Raw genomic sequence first — 20,208 nt, 5'->3', positions numbered from 1 at the left:
GGATCATATGAGAGATGTTCTTTTATTTTCCTTTTTTCCACTCAATGCAGTGATTTTAAGATTCATCTGGGGGCTGGGAAGGTGGCTCAGTGGTAGAGCACTTGCCTTGCATGCCTGAGGCCCTGGGTTCAATTCCTCAGCACCACATAAGCAAAAAGAAAAAAGCCGGAAGTGGCGCTGTGCCTCAAGTGGTAGAGCGCTAGCCTTGAGCTGAAGAGCTGAAGGACAGTGCCCAGGCCCAGAGTTCAGGCCCCATGACCGGACCCCCCCCCCAAAAAAAAAGATTCATCTGCACTGTTTTGCATACCAATAGTTTATTCCTCTTGATTACAGAATACTATTCTGTTGTATGGCTATGCTATTTTGTTTACTTCTATTAATGAAAATTAACAGTTTTATTAAGCTTTATCTATTAAGATAAAGATGAGACCCAAGCATGATGTGGCATGCCTATAATATCAACTACTAGAGAGGCAGCGGTGATGGGATCATGATTAGAGGCCATATCTGAAAAATAAACTAAAAGTAAAAGACTAGGGTCATGGTTCAAGTGGTAGAATACCTATCTAACCAAATGCAAGGCCATTAGTTCAATTCTCAGCACCATAAACAAAAGAAAGAAAGAAAGGAAGGAATGAAGGCAGAGACCGAGAGACATATTCACCTCATGATCACTATTGTAGATAGTAGTAGGTAAAGATTGAGCAAGGTTTACTTTTCTGCTTATGTATATGTACATATACATCCCCTTTCAGTTCATATATCCTATGTGTGCATATGAGTGTGTGTATCCTCCCTCATGCATTGTTAAAAATCAACTGGTAAGCTGGGCGCCGGTGGCTCATGCCTGTAATCCTAGCTACTCAGGAGGCTGAGAGCTGAGGATCACAGTTCAAAGCCAGCCTGGGCAGGAAAGTCGGTGAGACTCTTATCTCCAATAAACCACTAGAAAACTGGAAGTGGCGCTGTGGCTCAAGTGGTAGAGTGCTCGCCTTGAGCTGAAGAGCACAGGGACAGCGCCCAAGCCCAGAGTTCAAGCCCCACAACTGACCCAAAACAACAGCAGCAGCAGCAACAACAACAACAAAATCAACTGGCAGATATGTATGTGGTTCTATTTCTGGTCTCTATAATTTGAGTTTTTATTGGGACCATCTTAAACTATCAGATCAATTTGGGAGGAAGTAACATTTATTTTATGTCAAAGTCTTGGTATGTAGCCCAGGCTGCCCTCAAACTCATGATCTTCCTGCCTTGTGAGTGCTGTGATTGCAGGTGTATACCACCATGCTCAGCTTAGAATTGACAGCTTAACAATATCAAGTGCATGAGCATAATCACTCCCTATTTTCCTCAGAAATGTTTTTATAGTTTTCAGTGTACACCATACATATTAGCTACATTTTCTTTATGTAGTTAATATTTTTAACTATTTGTTTTTTGTTGGTCATGGGGCTGGAGCACTGTCCCTCAGCTCTTCAGCTCACTTGAGCCATAGCACCATTTCCTGTTTTCTGGGGGTTTATTGTAGATAAGAGTCTCACAGCCTTTCCTGACCATGCTGGTTTTGAACCATGATCCTCAGATCTCAGCCTCCTGAGTAGCTAGGATTACAGGCGTGAGCCACCAACGTCCAGCTTTTTTTTTTTTTTTAACTATTCTTAATTGTAGTTTTTAAAATGTAAGTTTCCAGGTCTTGGTGGGTAGGATATAGAATTACAATTTGTTTTTCTGTATACATTGTATATATCTTGTATTGCTGTTAGGCTCACTTTATTAGTTCTTGATGCCTTTGTGGTGGGGCTGGGGGTGGGGAGGGTAGTTTACTGAGTTTACTGAGACAACTTAGGGCTTCTTGCTTGCTTGGCAGGTGTCCTACTACTTGAGCCATGCTCCTAGCACATTTTTGCTTTAGTTATTTTTCAGATAGATTCTCATGCTTTTTGCCTATGACCATTCTTAAATTCTCATCTTACTACCCACATCTCCTGCATAGCTGATATTACAGGCATGTACCACTGTGCCCAGCTTCTTTAAACTTTTCATACATTCCTTGGAATTGTCTCATGTAATTATGCCATCAACAGATAAAGGTAATTACTACTTCATTTTCAAATATTATGCTATTTCTTTTTCTTATTTTATTGCATTGGTTAAGAGTTCACTATAGTGTCAAATAGAGTTGGAAGACAGAGATATATATATATATATATATATATATATATATATATATATATATATATATATATATTACTCTGTTTATGGTGTTCATTTCTTTCATGATTATACTGTTGTGGAAAGTTTTCTGCAGACGTTCTTTATCAGGTTGAGGAAGTTCTTTTTGTATGTTGTATGCTTTTATCATAGATGGTTTTTAGATTTTGTTAAATACTTTATTTGTATTTATTGGAATGCTCTTTTTTATTTTTCTTGTATCTTAGTTTGTTGACATGGTGACTAGCCTGATTTTTTTGATGCTGTCCTAGAATTTGAACTCAGGGCTTGGGTCCTATCCTTGAGCATATTTTTTTTCTCAAGGCTAGCATCTTACCACTTGAGCCACAGCTCCACTTCAGCTTTTTGGTGTTTAATTGGAGATGAGAGTCTCAAAGACTTTCGGGCCTGGGCTGGCTTCAAACCATGATCCTCAGATCTCAGCCTCCTGAATAGCCAGGATTATACGGGTACTGCCCAACAAAACTGATTGAGTTTTTAAAAGATTATCAAAGAAACCCTGTATTCCTGAAATGATTTCCATTAACCTTTTATTATACTGTTATACTGAGTTTGATGACTTTTTGTTAGCCATTTTGTGTCCACATTAAGAAGGAGTTAGTTCTATAGATTCCTTTGTTTCTAATAGCTTTGATTTTGTTATCAGGGCAATAATGGCCTCAGTGAATAAATTAGAGTGTGTTTTATTTTTAATCAAATTTTATTTTCTGAATGAGCTACATTGAATTAGCTGTACTACAACAATGCTCTCATTAGTGGGTGAAGTGAATAACTGAACCCTTTTGGGTCCAGAGTCATTTTTGTGGAAATGTCTTTTGTAAGACATGCAATTTCTTTAATAGCTATTAGGCTATTCTAGTTATCTCTTTATTCCTGAACTAGCATCTGTACCTTATTATGTCTTTAGGGCATTTGAGCATTTTTGTTACTGTTTGCCTGTTACCCATTTGATGCTGTTAAGGTTTACAGTGATACTTCATCTCACATTATTGGTACTGAAAGTTTATGTCTTTATTCATTTTTTTCATGATCATTCTCATGTAGAAATGTATCCATTTTACTGATCTCAGATTAAAAGAAAAGAATCAGATTACAGATTTCATAAATTAAAAAAATTCTGCCTTCATACCACTGAATTTTGGTCTTAAGTTTTATTACTTCCTTCTTCTGCTTATGTTGTCTAAATTTATTTTACTTCTAGTGTAAGCAAATAATTCCATAAGTTTGGCTCTAAGAACTGCTTTATTTGATATATTAAAAATGTTGCCTAATTTCTCTGATCATCTCTTTTTAGTTTTTGGGTTATTTATATTTTTTAGTTTCCAGATATGTGGAGAGTTTTCAGACATCTCTTTCCTATTAATATTTAACTAGCATCATTGTGGTTAGAGAGTATACTGTTTATTATTTAAATTTGTATTCTTGTTGTTGTTGTGGGGCTTGAACTCAGAGCCTGGGCTCTGTCCCTGAGCTCTTTTGCTCAAGGCTAGTACTCTACCACTTTGACACACAGCTCCACATTCATTTTTTGAGTGATTAATTGGAGATAAGAGTCTCATGAGGATTTTCGCTCTATCTCAGCTCAGTATTCACCATCATGCACCTGGGCTCCTTCATCCATGGGGCCTGTAGGGTTCCCCAGGTGGTCAACTGGTCCACCTCATTGATTCCCCCTCAGGATCGCTTCCTGGCATTGTCATCATTGCTTCCTGTTAATTTGGCCATTGTTTTAGATCTTCAGGTGAAGAGAGGGCAAATCCAGTCCCTCTTCATCATGACCAGAAGTCAGGTTATTTTTTTTCACTACCACGGATTGAATTCAGGACCCTATGCTTGTTAGGCAAGCACTTTGCTGCTTGTCCTACATCCAAAGCCCTTTTGTACTTTGTGTTTCAGATAGGATCTCCCACTTTCCCTTGTGCTGGCTTCAGACCATGATCATCCTACCTCCACCTCTTGAATAGCCCCAGCTATTACAGATGTGAACCATCATAGACTTTCCTAGCTTTTGCCTAGGGAGGATTTAAAATACAATCCTCCTACCTCTGCTTCTAGAGTGGCTGGGATTATAGGTATGTACCACTATGCCTGATATTGGTGATGGTTAATGATAATATAAGAAAAAAATTAAAGTGAAAATAAGAATGAAAATATTAACAAGGGTGGATTTACAGAGTATTTTAAACTCTGATATTCTATGTGGTTTGGAGTTTTGATGGGGTTATTGAGGTGGGTTAGAGCCTGGTGTCCACTGAACTTGGCAGAAAGCTTTTGTAGCACATCACACCTTTCCTTTGTATTTGCCTTTTGGAGGACAGAACATCCTATGGACGCTATAGTGACTTCCTCTGAGATTATGATGCTGCGCTTTAAGTCACTGATTCAGGAGATGGAGGTGATGATGGAGGGCTGGGAGGAGACTGCTAACGGTTCAGTTCTCTGGTTCTAAATGCAGGCTTTCTCTGTCCACTATGGGACTCGGTGGGAAAGGACAGTTCATGGTCTTTATCAGAAGAGTCTGAAACATGAGATTTGTGAAGACTTGACCCTGTGTAAGACTGGAAGAAATCCCTTTTCTCATTTCAATCCTTTTGAGCTAGAAAACTGAAATAACATGTCTTTATTTTAATACATAGTGAAAACATTTTTGATAACCAGACTGGCCTTGAATTCATCTTCCTCTTGACTCAGTCTCCTGGGTAATGGAAATATAGGCATATACTCACTCACTTGTACTCACTCACTTGCCTATCTTCTAAAGTACATATTCTCCTGATCTGCCAGGAATATATTTAGCCGTGTCTTAAAAGTAAACATCTTAATTTTCCTCAAGTGTTTAGTTGGCTGTCACAACAACTAGCAAATACAACAAATACAACTGTACAACTGTATTAAATAATACATTCTTCCATGCTTATGAGAAAGTCCAAATATATTCTATGCTAAACCTCAGTATGTATATATGTGTATATGTATGTATGTATATCCTTCCTTTCCTTTTTTTCTTCTTTACTTTCCCAAGATCTTGTTCATAGCGGGCAAGCACTGTACCACTGAGCTACACCCAGCCAATGTGTGTGTCTTTATTTTTTGCTGTATTACAGGCTAGGTGATTAAAACGTTAATAGCAGTTTTTCTAGACCATTCTGGTCTTATTCCTGATTTTGCCTCTGTTGATTTACCATTAAAGCTGATGCTTTATATAAAGCTAACTATCTTTTAGATTATTAGTGATTATCATGATGAATATTGGGGTGTATCAAATGTCTTTTTAAGATATCTTATCAAAATGATTTTATGTTTATTTTCTCTTTAGGCTTCCAGCCTTTAGGCTGTCAGCCTTTCTGGTTTAAACTCCTATTGACCAACGTGGTCATATGAATTTAGTCATTTAGTAGAATCATCTCACCTGTCTTCACAGGTGAGCTCTACCTGCAGTTTCATTTTTGGTACTATCTCTTTCCAATTTGGTGTCAATGTTATACTCCCTTCTTCTTCTTTTTCTTTTTTTTTCAGTCATGGGGCTTGAACTCTGGGCCTGGGCACTGTCCCTGAGCTCTCCAGATCAAGGCTAGCACTCTACCACTTGAGCCAGAGCGCCACTTCCAGTTTTCAGGTGGTTTATTGGAGATGAGTCTCATGGACTTTCCTGCCCAGGCTGGCTTTGAACTGTGGTCCTCAGATCTCAGCCTCCTGAGTGGCTAGGATTACAGGTGTGAGCCACCATGCCTGACCCTTTATTCTTTTAATAACTTTCTCTTAATTTTTTTGTGTGTTTGCCTGGGAGGATATTAGAAAGTAGGGCTGAAATAGTAAAGTGATGATAAAATCTCTGTCATCATAAGGTTGTAGAGAGTTAAAAAATAAAAGCAGGAAATTAAAGCACAGTGTTGAAATGCTACAAGGGAAAGTACCTGGCATGTGGGACATAAAAAGAAAGCACTGTCCAGAGCTGGAGAGATCTCAAACTGCTTCCAGGGGAAGTCACCCTAGCCTAGCATGAAGTCACGGGAAGACAGAGCTGGCAGGCTCTACACAAGATGGGGAGCCGTGTGCCTCTGGATGAAGGGACTGCTCAGTAGGAGATGGAGATTTCTCAGATACTTCTCAGAGACCAGAACTTTTAAGGCCTTGAGAGGAATGAGAGAGCCGTTCAACGACAGATTTCTTCACGAGAAGAGTCTCTAGTATATATTCAGAAGATGGTGACGGTGGTAGATCTTTGGTATATATAGCCAAGAATGAATGAGAAAATATGAATTAGAAATGATATTTAACACAGGTATGCATGTTAAAAATCTACCTTATACATGTTTTATAATAAGAGAACTATATGTAAGTTTTATTTTTACATCTTTGAATATGTACATAAGGTACATTGTTTTCCACAAAAAAATTCAATACTAAAATTCCTTCAGAAAGAAGTTGAAAAATAAAACATCTTAGTGGCTTTAAAAATGCAAAACTGTATGATTAAACATCACAGATTCTGATACAAATACAGTCAAAAGCTAATGCTCCTTGGACACAGAGTTTCCCAATTCTCTGGTACCAAGTTACTCATGCTCTCAGGATTGTCATCCTTCAGACTTCCGGACTATTCTCTGAACTCTAGTCTTACTTCCCTCCTTCTCTAGAGAATTGAGATGATGTCTTCCTACATCTGTCAATCCATTGCACCTTACTTGCTTCCTACCAACTGGGAGAAACTCAAGAATAAATGAAGAGAGATAGGGTGTAGCTCAAGTGCTAAAACACTTGCCTAGCAAACATGAGGCACAGTACTGTCTCCCCAAAAGAATAATGAACACACAGGTGAATAATCTATGGAAGACTTGCAGGAGAAAATGTCACCATCTATTTTTTTTAACTTCTCCATCAGTCAGTTAGTCAATAATATTAGCTGGACAAAATATCTTAATTACTTAATGCTTTGTTGTTTGTTTGTTTGTTTGTATGAATGTATGTCCTTAATCAGGGATGCTAAAATGGAAAATACAAGAAATAGGAAGCAGTGACTGCATTTATTAGAACTTTTTGCTAGGCTATACCTTCTGTCTCAGTTTTTTGACATCCTAAAAATGTGTCATTTGAGAATTTCCCTTTCACCTTCAGGAGTATGATAACTGGCTTTGTCAGACACCTGCCTCCTTTCTTCTGTTCAGGACAATGATGTGGCTAATTGTGCTTTTCTTCTCATTTTTGGTACCTAAAACTCTAGAATCAAGCTTAAAGTTCATTATAGCATGTTCATTTTTGTATTTGATCTGTGAATTTGTACTCTGATACTCCCCTAATCAGATTGTGTGTGTGTGTGTGTGTGTGTGTGTGTGAGAGAGAGAGAGAGAGAGAGAGAGAGAGAGAGAGAGAGAGAGAGAGAGAGAGAGAGAGAGAGAGAGAGAGAGAGAGAGAGAGAGAGAGAGAGAGAGATAGGATAGTAGGAATTAATCCTGGGTCTTGAAGTTGCTCAGCATGCTTGCTTAGTGGTACTCTTACCACTTAAGCCAACCTTCAGCCCACCTTTTTGCTGGTTACTTTGGAGACAGGGTTACACATGATTTTCTGTCTGAGCTGTCTTCAAGCCTCTTGAGTAACCAGGGTTATAGGCATGGAGCCTACAGGGTTTTTTTTTACATTTCTATTAATATTTTACAATTCTTTGGTTACATGTGTACTTCTAGAAACTATCTTCTAATCCCTATGAAATGGGGCAAATGCATATGTGAGCATGTATTCTTACAGTCCCAAAGCAGCTGCTCATGGAAAGGCCTCTAAGTTTGGTGGCTGACAGTAGGAAATTTTTCTTTGCCACAGATTAAGAAGTACCAAATGCTTTCTTTCTCTATATTGTACCTGTGGTTCCTACTCTAGGAATATCTTGTTTCAAACGTTTTGATCCTTCAAGTTTAGCTATGTGCAAGTGAGGCTTCTGGTGGTTATGCTCAACTTTCTGAAATAGTATTCTTACCTGAAAAATCTCTTGCCTCTTACAGAAAATCCTATAAATATTTTTATATTTAGTAACTCCTCCTGCAGGAATATAGAGAGATCATCCAGCAAATTGTTATCCTTGTGGGGGTAAAGGTAGAACTTGTTTGTACTCTGCCTCTTAATCTCAGGAAGAGGACATCTTTGAGAAGTTGTCATTTCAGCTCAAACAAATTGGCAATGGCTTTATGAATGTTTTGCCAAGGATAGTAAATCTCTGCAACAAGACCTGTAAATTGTTTACGTGGTAGCTGTATGAGGGAAAGATAATGCCTTATCTTTATGGCTGGCTGTTTTCTGTGTGCAGGTATGTCAGCAGGGAGACAGGTGAGCATGTCTCATAAGGTGACAGCAAATGACCATATCCATTAGAACCGTGTCACTAAGGTGGCTCTGCCTTCCATCGGTTTAGAAAGGGCCTGGTCAAACTCTCAATCTGCATATGCAACTAAGGTAGAGATCTCTTTCAGGAGAGATCTTAGATCCTAGCTGCTTTGATCAATATTGCTGGGTGAAATCCAGAGAAATGAGTTCTTGCAGTCTTGCTCTCCTGAGCCATTAACTCGCCCTTTTCCAATCTTGCTTCTCCGTCTAGCAAACATTTGACTCTGTGGATCCAACCCAAAGTCATGTTTTTCTCTGGAACACCTCCTGCCCACCTTCCAGCCACTACAAAAGTCATTGTGTACTCTATGTTAGATGAAAGCAGTTTTTATTGTAGAGCTTGCTGACTGCATCTTGCCCACTAGGGAACAGCCATTCTTCAATGTCCTCTAGAAATTTGTCATGAAGGAAAGAAAAGTGATTGTTGGCATTCATGAGTTAGAGGATCTCTGGCCCACAGTGCTGTACTGTCTGTGTACATTTCCACCTGTAGCTGGGGCAAGGTTCTCTATGGCCAATTTACAAAAAACTTTCCTGCAAATATTGGTGCTGACCAAATGCTCTGGTCATCAGTGCCTGCCCCAGTAGCCTCTTCTCACCACCTGCAACTGAGGGGCACATTCTTGACCTTAAAAGTATTAAAATATTGACATTAACTTGTGGGGTTGGAAGCATGGCTCCGGTGGTAGAGTACCAGCATCAGCTATTGAATTTAGTCTCAGTCTCAAACAACAACAACAACAACAACAACACCCCACAACTCATGTGTATTGAGATCTTTAATATGTATGAAGTTCAACATAGTTAGCAAAGGCAGACCCGCAGGAAAACCATAGCTAAGTCACTGTGGCCATAGCTTTGCCCTTCTTTCTTTTTAAGTAAGGAAAGATTTCATGCTATTTTGTTACCTTCTGTTTAAAAGCATATTAATGGGAACATATTCCCTGGAGTGCTGTAGGGACCAAGCAAACACCTCACCCCTGAACTATACTCTTTCATTCCATTTTAACCTTTTCACTAGTGCAGGAAGAATTTACAGAAAAAAATGGCTTATCCTAAGTAAGATCAATAGCTTTCAAAAACATTGTTAATGTCATTAAAAGAAAATGCTTAACCGAACGATGTTCATTATTTCTGGTAATTATAATAACCAGATCTGGGCCTTTGCATTTGTAGGAATAGCTCAGCATGAAATGTTTGCTTTTATGGGAATATCATTTAATGAAAACGAGTAAGGAAGGACTAAAATAGCATTTTGCTTTAGCATAAATTTACATATTTAGGCAATGTATAAAATTAAGAAGGACCTGGAAAGAAAATTCTATTTTCTTCCGTATTTTGGGTATATGAGGAAAATAAAGTAAGAGGGAAAAAAATACAGATTTTTAAATTTGGGGTGCAAAAGATGATTCCCATTTCTAGCAAGTGAAATTTCTTGTTTTAAACTGGTGATAGCTACCTTGAATTTTGGCATCCTTCAAGCGGATATTCATCACAGCCGAAGCAGACAGATGACACTCCAAATACTACTTTGTTGAAAAGCATAATTCGGGTTTAAAGATGAATACATTTCATTTTTTAGACTAGGACTTTTAATGGAATCATTTGAATTTTGCCCCTGTAATCCTTACTCTTTTTGTAGTTTCCTTTAAAATGGGCAGTTAAGAGGCAGAACTAACACAGATAGGTTATTCTTAGATTCCAGCTGCAACTTTCTTTCCTCTTGAGACATGTTTAGTGTGCGATGGTCAAGGTACCATCAGTGGTTGAGGACAACATTTGAGCCTTGCGCTATGATCTTTCAGCAGAGAGCAGGCACATAGACTTTACCTCATGTGTTTCTGCCTTATTGGGCCTTGTGAGATGCCTTATCGTACCTTCTCTGTGCAGGTAGATGAATCAGTGGAGTCTGCCTTCAAAAACTCAAAAGTGGGAAATAGATCACATGACCTGGAGTAAGACATTTCAACGCTGTTTCTAAAGCTATAAATATTGATAAGTAATGCTCTTCCTCCTACAATTTGATGTCATGGAAGATTAATGAGATAGTTTATGTGAAGCATTTTGATTTACCCAGCTGAATATCATTTCTAATATTAAATTGATGTTTGCTCTTCAGCAGTCCCAAAGGAGAGAAGTAAATAAATCAATCTAGCATCCTATAAATATGCACAAAATTATTATGTGTCAGTAACAAAAAAAATTTAAGACATATCCAAAAATAAAATTAAAAACCCAGTCTGTCCTTTTTTTTGCATCTAGGAGTGGCCCTATAGAGTTTTTTTTATTGTTGTTTGTTTGTTTTTATTGACAGTGCTCCCTACAGATCACACCCAGGGTCTTGCGCATGCCAAGTATGCCCGATGCCGCCCCAGCTGTGGGACTAAGCTACACTACACAGGGGAGCACATACCTCTTCAGCATACTGACTTTAACTCCTCTGGATATGTACCCAGCAGTGGTCACTCCCGGCAAGGACTGGCACATGAGTGGACAAGTGGAAGTCGATTCCACTATGAGACAACCAGTTAACAGGAAGTAGGTAGCTTCTTTGGACCCAATCAGAAAAGACTCCTTACTAGGTTCTCAAATCCCAGCAAAGGAGAGCACTACTAACATGAGGCCAGAAGATTAATATAAAGCCAGGGGAAAAGAGAAAGAGAGATGAAATAGGGGAATCAGAATTTAGGAGAACCCCGAGGAGGTTCCAGTGGGAGGGACTGTGGTCTGAGCTTGTGTCTAGAGAATACGTATTATTGTCATCTCATCTGGAGTCTCTGGTGTCCAGGGTTGGCTCAGAGACTATAACTCTCGAAGGAGAGTTGCTGGCAGTTTCTCGAGCTCTCTCCTCCCATCCTGTAGAACAGGTTCTTGACTCTACTAACAGGCTTCTCCCTTCATGAAGAGTCCTAGATTTTACCTGTGGAGTAGAGTCAATTAATAGGTTTTTATTCTCCAGCCACATAACAGGGAGATGCAGTTATTTCCTAAGATTGTCCACTGCTGATGAACAGTAGCCTTTAAGAAGTTGAAAAGAAAGAAGCAGATTGGTTTCCTCATCTGCAATTCAAACATCCCACAGAGGTATTTATCTTGTTAGCTACTTTACCCAGAAGAGTTGAATGAGTTCAGTTCAGTTTTGTTTGTACTTTCACAGACTTACAGAACAACAACAAATCTCTCCTCTTCCCTTCTTTCTTCTCCCCCGATGATGGAATAATACCCTCCTGCAATATTACAAACCCAGAGTCCATGGGTTCTTGCACTCCCTGCCAGTCGCATGCTCTGTGGTTTGATTGAAGTAATAGTTTTGATGAGAACAGGCTCCTTTGGGCTTCTGTGTGTGCTGTTGCCTTCTCTCTTCTCTGTTGAATGGCATTGAATCACAATAGCAAGGTGAAGTGGAAGGTTTGGCAAAACCAAGGACGTTCCATATTGCTCACTGAAAATAAGGGTAGTTGATAATGGAGGTATGGCTTAAGTAGTAGAGTGCTTAGCAGGTGCAAGGCTCTGAGTTCAAGTCCCAGTGCAGGCAACAATAATAATGTGTAATATATAATATAATAAATAATACATAATAATATAGGTATTATTATAACATTTATAACAACAAACAGCAGTGGTGGACTGGGGATGTAGCTAGATATAAAACAGTTGCCTAATATTCCTTGGGTTCCATCTTCTGCAGAGGGGAAGGAGGTAAGGGGAGTGGAGGGCAAGGGAAGAGAGAGTAGAAGAGGAAAGGGGCTTAGGATTGAGACTCATGCTAGGTATTTGTAGTAGCAAAGATGCTTAGTGTGTATGGAGTAGATGATTTGTGAAGAGGAGTGGTTTTAAGTTTTGGCTTTAGAAAAAGTTTGATAGGCAAAGTTATTTATTGTGTGACTTGTGTGTAGGGTTTGCAAAGGCAGGCTAACTGAATTAACAATAAGGCATGTGTAGTTGAGAATCAGAATTAGTGTGGCGACAGAAATAACAGGTCAGAAACATTTAAAGAAACAACGATGAAAAACAACAACTCATCAGATGTGGAGGAGAACAGAGAATATAAAAGTGAAATGACAAGAGTCAGTCTTAAAAGTAACTGCTTGCTTTACTTTGAAAAGTTATTATCAGAGGAGAAGAAAAGGGTATGTTGAGGGTTTGGAGCATCAGAAGACACAGGACATGTCAAGTAGTGGAGTAAAGTCAGCATCTTACATTAGGGGAGCTGAAGATGGGAGAGAGGGGGATGTCTAAACCAATATGAATTCAGTGAGACTTTCTTGTGTTGGTGACTTTCAGAAGTGCAATGTGAGTGGATTGATGATGTCTGCAGTGATCTGAGGGTTAAGGGAAGAACAGTGCTGAAATGGGGGTGGGTGGGAGGAGTGGGGGCTCATAGGCAGAGGTCATTCACGTCTGAAGTTTAACAGCAAATGAAAAGAAAAGAAGTTAAAAGTGATATTAGGGGTCTGGGAATATAGCTTAGTGATAGAGTGCTTGCTTAGCATGCACAAGGCCCTGGGTTCAATTCCACAGTACCACATAAACAGAAAATAAAATAAAATAAACAAAAAAGTGTATCAGTAGGAGCTTCACCAAGACCTGTAGCTTGGCTAAGAAGAGTTTTCTGAACAGAACATTAGACAATCCTAAGATGTACAGGTGCTGGTGATAGATTTCCATGCTTGTGCCTGATTCCCACGGGTCAGCATCTGAGAGGATGTTTATGCACTCGAATGGCTTTGTGCTTTTCACCTTCACAGCTCCAACCACACAGCTTTGCACCTACCAGTCCCATGTGTTTCCTTCAGGAGAGGAGGTTCTTCTGCTAATGTGAGGGTAGGGGGGAAGAGAAAGAAATCATTTAGATCCTTCAATTTAGTAATATAATATATATAATACAATATCATTTCACAGTCAATAGTGGAATAAGAGTCTCCTGACCCAAAGCGCAGATTTCTTCCTGCTGCACCTTGGGGAGTCTTAGAAAGAAATTGAGGAAAGGTATCGTTTTTCAGATCCTTGGTCAGCCAACATGGGTCTCACTGCATCTTCTAATCACTGTTGAGAAAGGGCTAAGGAAGCCCTAGTTAAACAGAGTGCACTGGATCTGACTGCAAAGCTAGAGTCCCCCAGAGAGGAAGCTCACCCTCTGGACAGAATCAGCAAGCACTCAGTGCGCATCTGTGCTCTCTCAGTTCTATCTGTTCTCAAATGCCAGCTCACGGCCATTCTGATTCCTGGCAGAAATAAAAAGAATCCAGGTACTCTGGTCCTCAACCCAGGCTTCCTTGCCTGCTAGACTGTGAGTTTGACATTGGGGCTCTAGACTCTTGTTTTGTGTTGCTTAGACTACTCACCAGAGAGCAGGGCTGTAAAACACCCTTTATCTAGCCAGAAACCTTTCACCTGCTCCAAAGAGTTTATCTTCGTGTACATCACTCTGAACTCACTGAGGGATCATGTTGTTCCTCCTTTACCTTCCTCTCCCCTGCAGTCCTCAAGGTGTGCTACCAAATGTATCAAATGTATAGGGCCTTGTTCAATTGCCTTTGTGCTCATGTTTCCAAAAAGCACCCAGATATATTTGTCCTTTTTCTTTTGGCTTTAACTTTTTTACTTTGTTATTATAAAGGTGATATACAGACAGATGACAGTCACATAAGTCAGGTAATGAGTACATTTCCTTTCACACAGTGTCATCCCTTCCATCCCTCCCATCTCTACCCACATGTTGTATAGTTTACTTTCAGTGGTGTCCAGTGAATTCCACAGCTGCATTTGTTCACCATTGTTCCTTTGAGTTCCATGTACCCCCACACATAAAGATGGACAACTGAACAAACCATACGGAAAGAAAAACAACAACAAAAACTCATGTTTCTATTTCTTGTAGTTTGTTTCAATATACGTATAATTTTGTACTATATATATCTGATATATACTGATATATATATCTGATATAGATATATATATAATATCAGATAATATATCTCTATATATTTGTACTATCAGAGACACATAGGCATTATGCCTTTGTGTTTCTCCCCAACTGTATCGAGTATCCTCTTTCAGGGTCACTATGTGTGAGTGTCTAGAGTCCTGTTCAATTTATCATATCCCAGTGTATTTTAGATCTAACTTTCCCGTATGAAGAACCCATATGCCATTTGTTTCTCTGAGCTTGGCTTTTTCACTTAACATGGTTTGTTCTAGTCTGTCCATTTCCCTGAAAGTGGCGTTATTTTTTCTAATGGATGTATAAAACTCCATTGTGTATATGTGCCACATTTTTTGGATCTACTCATCTATTGCGGGGCATCTGGGCTGTTTCCACAACTTGGCTTTTGTGGATAGTGTGGCAATGAACATGGGTGTGCCAGTGTCTTTATGGTATCCTGGCTTGTGATGTTCAGGGTAGATGCCCAGGAGTGGTATGGCTGGGTTGTAGGGAAGATCTATGTTTAGTTTTTTGAGGAATCTCCAGACTGCTGTCAAGAGTGGTTGTACTAGTTGATATACTCATTCTTTTTTTTTTTTTTTTTTTTTTTTTTTGTTGGTCGTGGGGCTTGAACTCTGGACCTGGGTGCTGTCCCTCAGCTCTTCAGCTCAAAGCGAGCACTGTACCACTTGAGCTACAGCGCCACTCCGGTTTTCTGGTGGTTTATTGGAGATAGGAGTCTCACGGTCTCTCCTGCCCGGGCTGGCTTTGAACCGCGATCCTCAGATCTCAGCCTCCTGAGTAGCTAGGATTACAGGCGTGAGCCACCAGCGCCCGGCTGATATACTCATTCTTGAATTACAAAGTGATGACAAAAGGTACAAGCTACCATACTAGACTGTATGGATAATCTCTATAAATTAAATGAATATGTACTCAGGTTGTTAGATGCAGTGTTACTATGTAAATGACTACGGTTGAATTTAATTGTGTTATTCAATTTTGTTTGTATCCTTACTGGTTTTTGTTTTTTTTTTTACTTGCTCTGAGTTACTGAGAGATGTGTGTTGAAATCTTTTTTTTTTTTTATCGGTCGTGGGGCTTGAACTCTGGGCCTGAGCGCTGTCCCTCAGCTCTTCAGCTCAAGGCTAGCACTCTGCCACTTGAACTACAACGCCACTTCCGGTTTTCTGGTGGTTTATTGGAGATAAGAGTTTCACGGACTTTCCTGCCCGGGCTGGCTTTGAACCGAGATCCTCAGATCTCAGCCTCCTGAGTAGCTAGGATTACAGGTGTGAGCCACTGGCACCCGGCTATGTGTTGAAATCTTTTACAGTCTTTATAATCTGTACATTATTAGTTAAAGACTATATCCTTTGTCTCTACTCATTCATAGTCTTTTTCTTTCTTGAACCTATGTCCTTGTAACTGTTGATTGAATGAAACATATTATCCATAAAGAATAAGCAATTTTGGGCAAGCAGGGGAGTACTTTTCCCTGGAGCAATTTCTTTTGTTTGATCAAGCATGTAGAGCAAGCAGACAAGACCGTAATGCAATAAGGCCTTGAATGGCTATGCTGATAGAAAGCTAGTTCTGGTAGTTTTTAGACCTTCATCTTAAAGTGTGGCCTTCAGGGCTGTTAAATCAATGGCATATTCTCCCAAACTTCATCCTTGGTGGCCTCCCAAACTCAAATTGTCATCCCCAGTACCATGGACCTGTCAGCAGCTCTATTGAACTGCGTAGCCCCTCACTGCTGCTGCTAACTGAACCAAGGTTCAGTCACTTTGCCATCAGCAGATACTCAGAGGCAGGATGTTGGCCTGTGTCTTGCTTTTCCTTTCTCTGGATCTGCCCCAAAGGGAGCTGGACAAAACATTTGCTTACCTACCATACCTGCCTCCAAATAGTGACTTCTTGCCCTGGGCTGAAAAATCCATAGACAATAAAAAAAGGCAAAGTGTCACCATGGTACCTAACTTACTTCCATTTTATTTCCTATCTCCTTAAGATCTCAGTCTCTCACGACACTGCCTCCACTGCCTTTGCTTTTGTTTGGAGACAGGGTCTCACTATGAAGCTCAGGTGGGCTCTGAACTCATGATCTTCCTGCTCCTGCCTCTGAGTGCTGGGATTATAGGCGTGGACTACCACCTCTGGCTTTTCCAATGCTGTTGAATAGGATTTTGAAATTATTTGCACCTGGTTTTTATAGTTATGTTCAGTGGGAAGCTGGTCCGATACATGCTAATAGCCAGAACAAAGATGTGCATACATGTGTATGTGCACGCGTGCCTCTGAATATATATGTTATATATATTACATATATTATATATAATATATTATATATTTATTATATTATGTTACATATAATAATTATATATACATATATAATATATTATATATATATATGTATATATATACACACACACAGGGTCTTCCCCCAGAGCAGATAGATGTCCCAGACCTGGGATTTGGGGTGGTTTTCTCCTGCATCATTGCCTAAAGAGCTCATCTGGTTTCTCTGGGTTTTGTAAAGGATAAACTTGAATCTGGGTTGTTTCCTGGACACATCCCTCTTCTGTTGCCATTTAAATACAGTTATTTTGTCCTGATTTTCATCTGGAGAGTTACAGAAGGGATGTAGGTATCCTACCCACAGGGAGCTTCCTGGCTAACGTGGTCAATTGTGGTTTGTGTACAAAGGTGGCTTCACTTTGCGAAGGAGGAGATAACCTCACGTTGTGAGGAAGGAGAGAGCCTCATGATTCCAGCTTTCATTCCCTGCTAGATCAAATTTGTGTCTTTGAGAAGCTCCTAGGATTTTAGCTAGCCTACCCTGAAGGATCAATGTGAGACTCCTGAGTATAAGAACATATGAGTCTTTTGTTTATTGTGAAAATACTGTACAGAGGGGTTACAATTACATGGGCAAGATAATGAGTATATTTCTTATCAAGCATTGTAGCCTCCTCCTTTGTTTCCTCTTCCCATCCCTTCCCATTCTCCCCCCGGCCCCCAGTCCTCCCCACCTCCCCCCACCAAAGTTGTAAAGTTGGTTTTCGACATAACGACATCTCATTGTTGCAATGGGTCCACCTGTATCCCTATTTAAACGATTTGTTTTTCCCCTTCCAAGAACATATAAGTCTTGATATCTGTGAATGTGATTCTTTTCATCTGAAAAGTGGGCACAGTTTATAATAAATGTTTATAACGCTCTACAATAAAACTTACAATAATAGCCAGATGCTGGTGGCTCACACCTGTAATCCTAGCTACTCAAGAAGCTGAGGTTTGAGGATTGTGGTTCTAAGCCAACCTGAGCAAGAAAGTCCATGACATTCTTACCTCTGACTACTAAAAAACTGGAAATGAGCCAGGTGCTGGTGGCTCACACCTGTAATCATAGCTACTCAGGAGGCTGAGATCTAAGGATTGTTGTTCAAAGCCAGTCCAGGCAGAAAAATCTGTGAGACTTATTGCTAATAAATTACTCAGAAAATGCTGGAAGTGGCATTGTGGCTCAATTGGTAGAGCACTAGCCTTGAGCACAGAGAGGCTCAGGTATAGAGCTCAGGCCCTGAGTTCAAGCCCCTGGACCAGCAAAACAAATAAACAAAACTGGAAGTGGAGCTGGGACTCAAGTGGTAAAGTGCTAGCCTTGAGTTAAAAAAAGCTCAGGGACAGTGCCCAGGCACTGAGTTCAAGCCACACTCACACACACACACACACACACACACACACACACACACACACACACACACACACACACACACACACACACACACACACACACACACACACACACACACACACACACACACACACATTTAGAATAAGCAATAAGAATTGCTCAGCAAAACTAGCAAATAAGCCAACAAGATATTCAAAGAAAACAAAGAAGGGGAAAATGCAGACAAGAATCCAATATATATTTTACAAAATTAAGAAGAATGAAGAAAGTGTAGGGAAGAGATGGCTGAGAATGTTGAAAGGGGTGACATTGACCAAGATATACTGTACTCATAAACTATCTTGTACTACTGCTTTGTACAACTATTTAAACATAATAAAAATAACAAATAAAAATACATTATTAAATGTATTTTAAAGCCCTCTCAACTTCTACATACTGATTTTTGCCAGGAAATGGAGTAGAGATTCATTTTGAAAGCTTTCAAGAGAGGAATAAAGACATCAAATGTTTTGGGTTTTGTTTTTTTCTCAACAGTTCATGAGAGATTCCCAGGTGTTCTGGGCAATGTGTCCCATTTCCTGATGCACTCAGCAGAAGGTGAATTTTCCTTTATACAAGAAGAAAATCTTGGTGGAGAATTACACAACAACAAAAGGACTTGTGTCTGTGAATGAAGGTAAGTTGCCTGTGCAGAGAATAGAGCAGGAAGTTGCTTATGAAGCACATTCATTGGTTCTGAAGGGGTCTTTGAGATGGAGAGTATGTGCTTCACTAAGTATCCAGTTAGGAGATCCTTGTCACCAATCATCTTCCAAGCCTAGGTTTCACTTCCTCCTTCTACTGGCCAGCTAAGCTAATATGGATAAGTTCTCTGAATCTTTTCTTTCTTTTATAAAAGAAAATTTCACAGGTGAAAGCTTTGAAAATGGGAGGAGCATATAACATAGATGTTATCATTATGATCATGATAAAGGTTATGATGATAAATATTATCATTGCTTATTGTTTTGTCTCTTAAGACAACAGAGCTGCTCCAAACTGTGACCTTTAAGTACTCAGGACTCAGAAATTGTTGTCTGAGTGCTCAGGGTAGGAGGCATTCCCCACCTGCCTCTCTTCTGAAAACTTCCAATTCTTCTGGCTTTTCTGGAAGATAAAGGAAATTATAGCTACAAGTAACGGATTGTTTGACAAGCATTGTATTTCAGGATTTGTCCATGTGATTGGATCCATCTCTGAGCTTTGGAAGGAGGTGTAATGCTTCCTATGACATCTGTCCTTACAGACAGATTGGATCCTATTAGAGAGTCATTTAAAAGAAGCTAAGAACCACCCTTGTTTATTGTAAGTTGAGAGATTTTATGGCCTGATGGGAATGCGAAGTTGTTAATAATATCTGATTTTATTTTGGCAATACTCACGGAACAGTTTTGTAATAAGAAGGAAAGCCTTCCTTCTTTTCTTCTTGTCTACATGGTTTATTCTAAATGTGGTTCCCCTCCCCCACCACAGTTAAAACACATACACACAACAGATATATTTGACCTTTGGGGCCGCAATCACAAAGTACCACACGCTGGGTAGCTTAAAACAAAATTCCTGTTTCACAGTTCTATTGGCTAGAAATTCAGAGAGTCAAGGAAGGGCCACGCTTCCTTCACACCTGTCAGGGAAGAAACCCTTCTTATGTCTTTGCAGCTCCTGCTGCCTCTTGGTTAGCCTTGGCATCCCTCAGTCTCGGCCTCTTCTGCCATGCCCTGTTGTGCACCCGTGTGTTCACGACATCAGACTTACTGGATTAAGGTCACTTTCCCTCATTCCTTCTTCAAGTGTGAGCATATCCTAATTACCTACCTATGCAATGATCATTTTTGCATGTTATGTGCTGGTACTAGGGCTTGAACTCAGGGCCTGAGTGCTGTCCCTTAGCTTTTGTTTTCTTTTGCTTAAGGCTAGTGTTGAGCCACAGGTT

At 39.8% G+C, this 20,208-nt stretch overlaps 1 protein-coding gene across 1 annotated transcript in view; it reads left to right on the top strand.

Annotated features, from left to right (window-relative positions):
* The window catches only part of Cracd (capping protein inhibiting regulator of actin dynamics), a 194,470-nt gene that overhangs the window by 66,115 nt on the left and 108,147 nt on the right, over positions 1–20,208 (top strand). Inside the window, exon 2 of the mRNA XM_070012908.1 lies at positions 18,771–18,912. The gene's annotated coding sequence lies outside the window, so the exon portion shown is untranslated. The remainder of the gene's footprint in view (positions 1–18,770; positions 18,913–20,208) is intronic.

The sequence above is a fragment of the Dipodomys merriami genome, unplaced genomic scaffold (assembly GCF_024711535.1).
Source record: "Dipodomys merriami isolate MVZ:Mamm:240054 unplaced genomic scaffold, mDipMer1.0.p SCAF_9, whole genome shotgun sequence".
NCBI lineage: Eukaryota > Metazoa > Chordata > Mammalia > Rodentia > Heteromyidae > Dipodomys > Dipodomys merriami.
The sequence above is the reverse complement of the archived record's forward strand: the minus strand, read 5'-3'. Positions and strand labels throughout refer to the sequence as shown.